The sequence below is a fragment of the Mustela nivalis genome (genome assembly GCF_964662115.1).
Source record: "Mustela nivalis genome assembly, chromosome: 15".
NCBI lineage: Eukaryota > Metazoa > Chordata > Mammalia > Carnivora > Mustelidae > Mustela > Mustela nivalis.
This window is the reverse complement of record NC_139034.1, coordinates 61,882,411-61,891,818: the sequence shown is the minus strand read 5'-3', so window position 1 is coordinate 61,891,818 and position 9,408 is coordinate 61,882,411. Positions and strand designations below refer to the sequence as shown.

The window sequence follows — 9,408 nt, the reverse complement described above, 5'->3', positions numbered from 1 at the left end:
TTTAGAGTGGTGTTGTTCTCTGTCAGGGCCACTTACATACTGCCAGGCTTGTGACATCACTTTGGGTGGGCTCTGAACATATTGGAAGGGGTAGTACCATAGAAGAATGTGTGGGTGGAGTACACAGTTAGCAAATTAGGCATAGCACTAGTTCCGGCAGGTGTCCTTGTGCCTAGGCTGGGAAAGAGGGAGAGAAATGGTCTCTGTCAACTCCTTTGTACTTGGAGAAGTCTCCCAATGATCCCTGGTCACCTACCACTGGCTCTGAGATTAGTTAAATCATCCTGTATATAACAAAACATCCTGTTACAAATCAAACTGCTGCTTCTGTGCTGTATCTCTGTGGGGCCGTTTGTTTTACTGTCTCTTTAAACATGGGGACTTCACTCTCTTGGCTGTCCCAGAGCCAATCTCACTGATTTTTAAAGTTCCAGGTGTTAAGCCCAGCTAATCGTAATAATTCCAGAAGTGAGGGGTCCCTGGGAGGCTCAGTCAGTTAAGCAACTGACTCTTGATTTCAGCTCAGGTCATGATCTCAGAGTCCTGGGATCAAGCCCTGCATTGGGCTCCACACTCAGCAGGGAGTCTGAGTTTGAGGATTCTCTCTGTCCTTGTCCCTCTGTGCCTGCTTGTACTTGCTCACTCTTTCTAAAATAAATAAATCTTAAAAAAAAAAAAAAAGAATTCAAGAAATTAGGACCCTCTCCTTTTTAAAGCCAAATGTTATGGTGATTTTTCCTCCTGTGGAGGTTCCTTGTGCCCGGGTTCTTGATGCAAGGGTCTTTTTCTCTCCCCATTCTGTGCCCCCAGTGTCCCTCTCTTCCTCAGATAGTAATGCTAGTCTTTTTTTTAGTTCCCAGCTGTCTCTGCCTTTCCTGCGCTCTTCTTTACATTTAGCTGTAGAGAGTCGATTCTGCCAGTCTTCTTTTCATTATCTGGATTATTTACACAATACAGATGTTATCTAGTTGCATCCCTGGGTCAAGTTGAGTTTAGGGTCCTCCTACTCCACCAACTTCCCCTGAAGTTCTGAATGGTCTTTTAGTGTGTGTGTGTGTGTGTGTATTTTTTTTCATAGCTACCTAATATGATTTGGGGGGGGGGGGTTGCTGAGTACAGTGTACTTTATTGATGGTACATGACAAGGTGGGGCTTCTCAAGCTCCTCCCTTTCTTTAGGGGAACTGAGATGGAAACTGTGGAGGTCAGGAGATTCTCAGTGTGTTGGCAGATGAGTTGGGGGAAGGAAAGTCCAGCAACTGAGGGCCTCTCTTTTACTCTTGCTCTTACTCCTTGGAGGCCATGTGGATCATAATGTCCACCACCTGGTTGCTGTAGCCAAATTTATCATGCTACCAGGAAATACATCTGACAATGCTCATTGAGAGCAATGCCAGACATAGCATCGAAGGTAGAAGAGTGGGTGTCACTGTTAAAGTCACGGGAGACAACCTGGTCCTCAGTGTAGCCCAAGATGCCCTTGAGGGGGCCCTCCAATGCCTGCTTCACCACTTTCTTGATATCATCATATTTGATGGCTTTCTCCAGGCAGCAGGTCAGATCTACAACTGACACATTGCGGGTAGGGACATGGAAGGCCATGCCAGTGAACCTCCCATTCAGCTCAGGATGACCTCGCCTACAGCCTTGGCAGTGCCAGTATAGAAACAAGGATGATGCTCTGGACATCCCCTCAACCATCATGCCACAGCCTCACAGAGGGGCCAGCCAGGGTCTCTTGGGTAGCAGCGATGGCATGGACTGTGGTCATGAGTCCCTCCACAATGCTGAAGTTGTCATGGATGCCTTAGTCAGAGGTGCCAATCAGTTCATGGTGCAGGATGCATTGCAGACAATTTTGAGGGAGTTGTCATATTTCTCATGCTTCATGCCCATTACAAACATAGCGGCATCAGCAGAAGGAGCTGAAATGATGATCCTCTTGATCCCATACTTCAAGTGAGCCCCAGCCTTCTCCACAGTAGTGAAGACCCCAGTGGACTCCACAACATACTCAGCACCAGCATCACCCCATTTGATGTTGGTGGGATCTCACTTCTGGAAGATGGAGTTGGGCTTTCCATTGATGACAAGTTTCCTGTCCTCAGCCTTGACTGTGCCATGGAATTTGCCATGGGTGGAATCATACTGGAGCATGTAGACCATGTAGTTGAGGTAAATGAAAGGGTCATTGATGGCAACAATATCAACTTTGCCAGATAAGACAGCCCTGGTAACTAAGCGCCTGATACGGTCAAATCCATTTATTCCAGCCTTCACCATCCTGTCTCAGGGATGTAGCTGGCACTGCACTAAAAGATGCAGCTGTCTGTCAAATGGGGAGGAATGAAGAGCCCTAACGTGATTTTTAAAGTTAAATGAAATATGTAGACCCCTCAGCTACAGCACCGAGTCAAATCTCTTTCTCTCTAAGGACAGTTGAAATATTTCAGGAGTTGATTTGTTGAAGCTGCAAGACTCTAGTTTTCTCATCTGTACCCTCCCATTATTGCCCTCCACATGCACAGACTGTCAATGTTCCTTAAAAGAATGCATTGAGAATTTGATATAGTGATTTAGATAGGATTGTCCTGTTGTGCCAAGGGCGGGAAACATCCTTCTCTGTGGATGTGGAGACTACAGATCAATTCAGCAGCCCAACTGAGAGCAATTTGTGAATCTCTTATGACTTGGCAATTCCATTTCTATTGAATTGTTCTTTACAGTTACTTTGCACATGATTCACAGGAAGCCTGTTTTCAACTTATAAAACTCTTAATATGAATGCGTTCATCTTCCATTTCTGTTTCAAAATAGAAAAACTTTTAAAAATAGAAAAAAATGAAATACTTTTATCTATTTCTCCTTGTTAGTTAGCTTCACGCCATCTCCCCTAAGCAAAATTCTTGCCTGGGGGCAGAAATAAATTAAAATAAAATGAATTAGATTAAAACTTTGGAATGGCTGCTTTAACAGAGTTAAAAAAGAAAGGGCCCATCTGCCCCCAATATCCAGTTGCCCTCCTCATGTAAAACCCCAAGATGGCAGGTCGTTTGGGGGAATAAAGTGTTCTGATCCATGAAAGTCATATAAACATCCTCTTACCTCCACTAGTAACTGTCTTCACTGGCACTCTAACATCTCTCATCTACTTGACTTTTTGTTATGCTCCCTTCCTCTATCCACATTATTAACGACTTTCTACAACCAATTTCTATGTTCTGGCCCCCATGTTATAGATCAATGCTGGAAGGTTATGAGAAAGTGTTGGCTGATCTGTCAAAATTCCTTTCCCCTCCTAAAAATGTTTTGTTAATAGTTTTACTTCTATGACTGTAATGTTCCTGTTTTATACCTCTCCTATAACCTTTTTAATTTATACATTTGTTTATTTTTTAATTTACATTCAATTAATTAACATATAATGTATTACTAGTTTCAGAGGTAAAAGTCAGTGATTCATCAGTCTTATATAATACCCAGTGTTCCTTCCATCACATGCCTTCCTTAATATTCATCACCCAGTTACCCCATTACCTGCACCCTCTCCTCTAGCAATCCTTATTTTGTTTCCTATGATTAAGAGTCTCTTATGGGTTGTCTTCTCTGATTTCCTCTTCTTTTGTTTTTTCCTCTCTTCCTCTATGATCCTATGTTTTGTTTCTTAAGTTCCACATATCTGTCCTAAAATCTTTTAGTCTACGATCCTGTTCTCTACCCTGTTGGCTGTCACTGAGCATGTATAATTTGTACCTATTTCTGAAATTCCAATGATTTTCAACCTCCTTAGGTTTTCCCTTTCCGACTTCCAATCTGCCAATCCACTGAATGTTGTTACTAATTAAGGAGATAGCATAATTTTTCTACTTTTCCTCCCCCACACTTGCACATACATACAGAAATTACAACACTCAACAGGATTTCCCACTAATGGAGGATGGTTGGAAAAAAGGCAGGCATGGGCAAGGGGCCCCCATCCTAAGAGGAAAATACTTTTAAAAGGAAGAAGACTCCAACCTGTTATTCTATCCTGCCCTGGAAGAAGCCCTCTGTCCTTTCCCATGTAAACAACTACCTGATAGATGTGCATGTCAACAAAACCTGATTGGGTGACAAGTGTATGGAGGGTTAATTAGATTAAAACAGACCACAAACAATCTCATAAGAACCCCTAGATTTAAACCCCTGACTCCCTTGCCTTGTTTTGGGACACTGAAGGGCTGCCCAACTCCAAAACTCCAGGTATGATTGGCTGAGGCCTCTGTCACAATTCTCTCCTAGTTGCATTTCTCCTTTTGCTGGGTCCTGATTTCTTCACTCTCACAAGTGTTTTTCTCTCATGTACTTTCCAACAAACCTCCTACATGTAAATATATACCTTAAAATCTGTTATCTTGAGAATGTAGCCTAAAACAAATATTGAGTTACAATCCTAACCAGGTGAGAAATACACATTCCTTTGCTGATATAATCATTTGAGAAAGGACAATTTTGCCATAATTCAATTTTGACAGCTGGAAAAACTAGATTAGATTTTATTTTTAAGAATCACCACTGTTAATTTACTCACTTATTCATTTATTGTCTTACCCATTTGCTCCTCTAATACTTGACTGTCTACTATGTGTCAAATTCTGTGCCAGGAAAATACCCAAATAAGAAAGTCTAATGCTGCTTATTAAATAATAGGGTATCAGTACTCTTCCAGAAGAAACTATATATAGTAGTTTCCTCCAAGTTTAATGCTGCCAAAGTAGTTATAGTTATTTGTTTCTCCTAATTCCACAGGGGATAGAATTTTCCATTAAAATGATCTGCTGTTAGAAAATGTTATCAAGGATATATAGTCTAGACAAGCCTAGGGAGAGACAAAATCAAAATAACAAAGGCCAATAATTATTAGGGTATTGCTTTAGTATATTTTTTCATTGCTATTACCAGAGCTAAACTTGGAAATCATATAATTTTATTCTGGTATCAGGAAAAAAAAGAAAAGAATTTTAACAAATGATTTTGTATTTTTGTCTAATGTCTAATGTATATAATGTATAATTTTTATATAATGTATTTGGTTATGACAAATTTCAAACATACACAAAAATTGATAGGGAGACATAAGCCATCTTTCTATAACCTTCAACCATCTTCCTTTGTGGTCAGTCTTGTTTCATCTATACCCATATCTGCTTCTTCTGCTCTCATATTATGTTGATGCAAATCTCAGCCATTGTATATTTACATCTGTGTTTCAGTATATCTCTGTAAAAGCTAAGGACTCTTAAACCTCACATTCAGAATAAAGTTACCTGTCTGTAGAAGTAAGATATAGTAAGAGGATTGCTAAGGAATTGCCCAGAAGAGTTAGAATCTGTTTTCCACATCCAGTCAACACATTCTTAATGAATGAGAGTTGGAGGCACTGAGAACCAAGAGGTAGCAGGTTCCAGGAATGCTGGGGCTTATGTCAGCCCCTACTACTTGCAGTGAGAAAGGAAGATATGAAGGGTTTTAAGCAAAGCAGGGATAGAACATCACTCTCATAATTTTAAAAGGATTACTCTGGTTGCTGCTGTATTGAAAATGGACTGTAGAGGTTCTGGAGGAGGAACAGAGAGACCAGTTAGGATAATGTTTCTCACAATTTATTATGCATATAAATCTCAGGGAATCTTGTTAAAATGCAGATTATGTTTTACCAGATCAAGGACGAGGACTGAGATTCTGCATTTCTAACAATCTTCCCAGTGATGCCCATCCCTGTGATATATACACCAAACGTTGTTTAGCAGGAAGTTAAGAGATCATTACAGACATCTAAGTGTTAGATAATATGGCTTAAAGTGGTCAAGGTGGAAAGTAGTAGGGTTGTAAGAAATGATGGGCTGGTTGGTTTATTTTTAAAATGTAACTAAGAGGATTCCCTGGTGTTTGGGTATGAGGGATGAGAAAAGACAAGTCAGTGCTCATTCCAAAGTTTTTAGCTTGAAACAACAGGAGGGGTAGGGAAACATGGAGGAGGAGCATTTTGGCAGGAAATCAGAAATAAGATTTTTGACATTTTAATTTTGAGATACGTGTTAAACCTATAAATGATGAAGATGAATAGGTAATTGAATACATGAGTCTAAGGTTCCTTCAAGTGGTTAAGATTGCAGCTGACATTTATGGGTTTATGCATATTATTTAATATCATGAGAATGCACACCAGTTAGAGAATGAGTGCAGATAGAAATAAAAAGAGATTCTAGGAATGAGCCTCGGGACCATCTGGCATATAGGGGTTAGAAAGATGAAGGTAAACTAGCAAAAGAAACTAAGAAAATGCAGCCCCAATTCAGGAGAATGAAGATAGTGTGTGTCCTTGAAAATAGCGATGAAAGTGAAATCAGCAAGACTACAATGAGACTAACAAATATAACATCATTAGGTACAGATAAAGGATGCCCCATAAATTTACATTTAATTTTGAGCGTTTTAAATTGAAATTGAAATTTCAGGTCATGAAGCTGTCTCAGGAACAGTTTAGGAAGGAGGGACTATGTACTTTATAAAGCTGACATAGTTTCTATATAACATATCATTTGTTCTGAATTAGTCAATTCACTGAAACAACTAGACTTCAGTAAGTAATTGGCTTACATTTTCTTCTTATCTTAAATAGACTGTTTACATTAAATAGTTATTTTGACATTATGTATAACTTAAAATATATTTGTCCCATCAGGAAACATGGTAAACTTTTATTTTTGGATATTACATGATGTGTTAGTACAAATCACCTGAGACCTCTCTTGAATTCTACTGTGTGATCTTTGTCTCATCATCTGCCTTGGTTTCCTCATTAATAGGAGAAATTAATCCCTGTCTTACCTAGGTCACAGAGTTTTTATAACAGTGACATAAGGTAAAAGGCTTCTATGAAGATATCAATATTATAGGAATAATAGTTGGGGTAAATTGGAAGGGGAGGTGAATCATGAGAGACTATGGACTCTGAAAAACAATCTGAGGGGTTTGAAGTGGCGGGGGGTGGGAGGTTGGGGTACCAGGTGGTGGGAATTATAGAGGGCACGGAATGCATGGAGCACGGGGTGTGGTGAAAAAATAATGAATACTGTTTTTCTGAAAATAAATAAATTGAAAAAAAAATACATGTTTATGGAAATAATAGTAATAAAAGAATCTCCTTTACTCAGCTTCTCAGTTGAGGTGATTTGTAAGTATATCTTGTGAGTTTAGTACTTTTTTCAATGTTATATGAAGGACTCACAGGTCACTGAAGTTATTTCATCATTACTTAATCATCTTGACCCATACAAATGCAATTGCACATGGTGTGAGCAAAATTTTCAGAGTTTTTGATAGCAGGAAGGAGAAGATATTTTGTATTCTAGAGTCAGCTGGTTTTTCCCATCATATTTCTAACATAGCAAATAAGAATATTTATATTGAGTCCTAAATGGGAAGCCTCCATGTTTCTTTTCCATATCTGGAAATAAACTCTCTTCGTTCCTGCCCCTGAGTCAATAAAATGCCATTTTAGGGCTCAAGATTTATCATAGGAAGATGGAAAATGAAAGAAGCAAAGGTTAAAAGCAGTAGCAGCATAAAGGCATTTCTCCCTCTCTTTTTCTTCCTTCCTTCTTCATCACCTCTCTTCCAACCTTTTTTTAAAACAAACAAAATTAGCTTTATGTGCTTCAGACTAACAGTGGGAAGTTACAAGAAATAACTGTATCAGTCAGGAAGAGCTAGGTTATGTACAACAACAAACAAGCCTCCAAATCCCTGTAACTCCAGAAAAAACATCCCCCTCCCATAATTATTCTACATGTTTAAGCTGTTCTTCAGGGGGCCTTTACTCATGGTCATCACTCTGGAATTCAGGTGAGTGAAAATACCATCCTGATAAGAGCTTCCATGATTATTAAGGCAGTGAAAGGGACACTGAGAAACATACATGAACACTTCAATTTTTTTCATGGAAATATAGAGACTACTTGTGCACACATTTCTTTGACTAAAGAAGTGATTCATTTGTTCCTAACTTACTTTCTGCCAAGAAGGATGAGCATTAGATGGCCCAATTGTGGCCACCACTACTATTTGCTGAAGGAGTGGGGTGATAATAATAGTTCTTACTCATAGGTAATTGTGAGGATTTATATTAACATATAAGCAAACAGTAAGCTCTATTACATGAATTAAAATTAAAAAAATGATTCATACAATTTTTTTTTTTTTTTTTTACAAAACTAACAATTTACATGAAGACTATGATTGGCTAATATATTCTCTGGGAGACTTATTGTAAAAAAAAAAAAAACGGGGTGGGGGCAGATTTTTCTCAGGGCATTTCTTTTGCACTAAATTATCTCAATAATTGTCTTAACTCTCCACTTTACTTAAGGAGTTCTTTCTAAAGCATGGTTGTGGTTTGGCAAGTAGCCAATCGTTTGGATAGTGAAATAGACAATTCAAGCCGTTGCATTGAGTAGGCTGGCTGGAAATCTGTAGGCCTGGCTGGAATGATGGGAGTGAAGAAACTACAAAACCTTTATGCATCTGCACTTGATGGGTTAGATTGCTCTGTCTGACTCTCGTGTCTTGCAATTTCCTTCTAATTAGATCCCTTTTCCAGGTTATGCTAACCTGATGCACATGAGAAATAATGTGATCACAAAATATTCAAATCCTAGAAAAGCTTGTTGTTTTCTAAACTATCTGGAATATGGAAGGGGATTCAGGAATATTATAAACATGGTGATTTATAAAAACAAACTAGAAAATAATAATTTTAATACATATAAAATCAAGGATGAATACAACCAGATGTAGAAAACCAGTAAGAGTCTGAGGGTAATAGAGTTTTGTTACATCAAAAGGGGAAAAACCATATTCTCAGGAAGTAAATATTATTATTAGGTATTTTTTCCCAGAACCTAAAGAAGATTATAGTAATGTATTTTATTCCCAGGAATTAATAAAAATAAAACACATTTTGTCCAGAAGATTCAGTTTAAAAGTTGCCTTTATAGAAAGGAAATACTCAATTAACAATTATTACCAAAAGAAGAACTTATTTCTTGAGTGAAAAATAAAACTAGAGAGCAAAAATTGATTTTCTTTTTAGATAAGCAGTATTTCTAACTTTCTTTGATAGCCTTGAAGAGCTTATGAAATTAAAAATTTAACTTTTTTAAACAGAAGAGTTCATTCTTTTTACTGAGCAAATTTCTTAAATGATGGTAAGATTGGAAAGGAGTCAAATAGAGAACAAATATCATTTCACAGATCTAATTTTTTATTAACCAAAATGAATGGATTGTCTGACATAAATTCTTAGAGAAGAATGCCCTTGGAGAAATGTACATACAGCTGCTACTGTTCTGTAGAAGCTTCCCTTTTG

The 9,408-nt window shown here is 38.1% G+C and overlaps 1 pseudogene across 1 annotated transcript; it reads right to left on the bottom strand.

Moving 5' to 3' along the window:
• Positions 1–1,285: 1,285 nt before the first annotated feature.
• LOC309848868 (glyceraldehyde-3-phosphate dehydrogenase pseudogene) lies at positions 1,286–2,348 on the bottom strand (annotated as a pseudogene). The gene has a single exon. The product of its transcript is annotated as a glyceraldehyde-3-phosphate dehydrogenase pseudogene (transcript).
• Between the last annotated feature and the right edge of the window lie 7,060 nt (positions 2,349–9,408).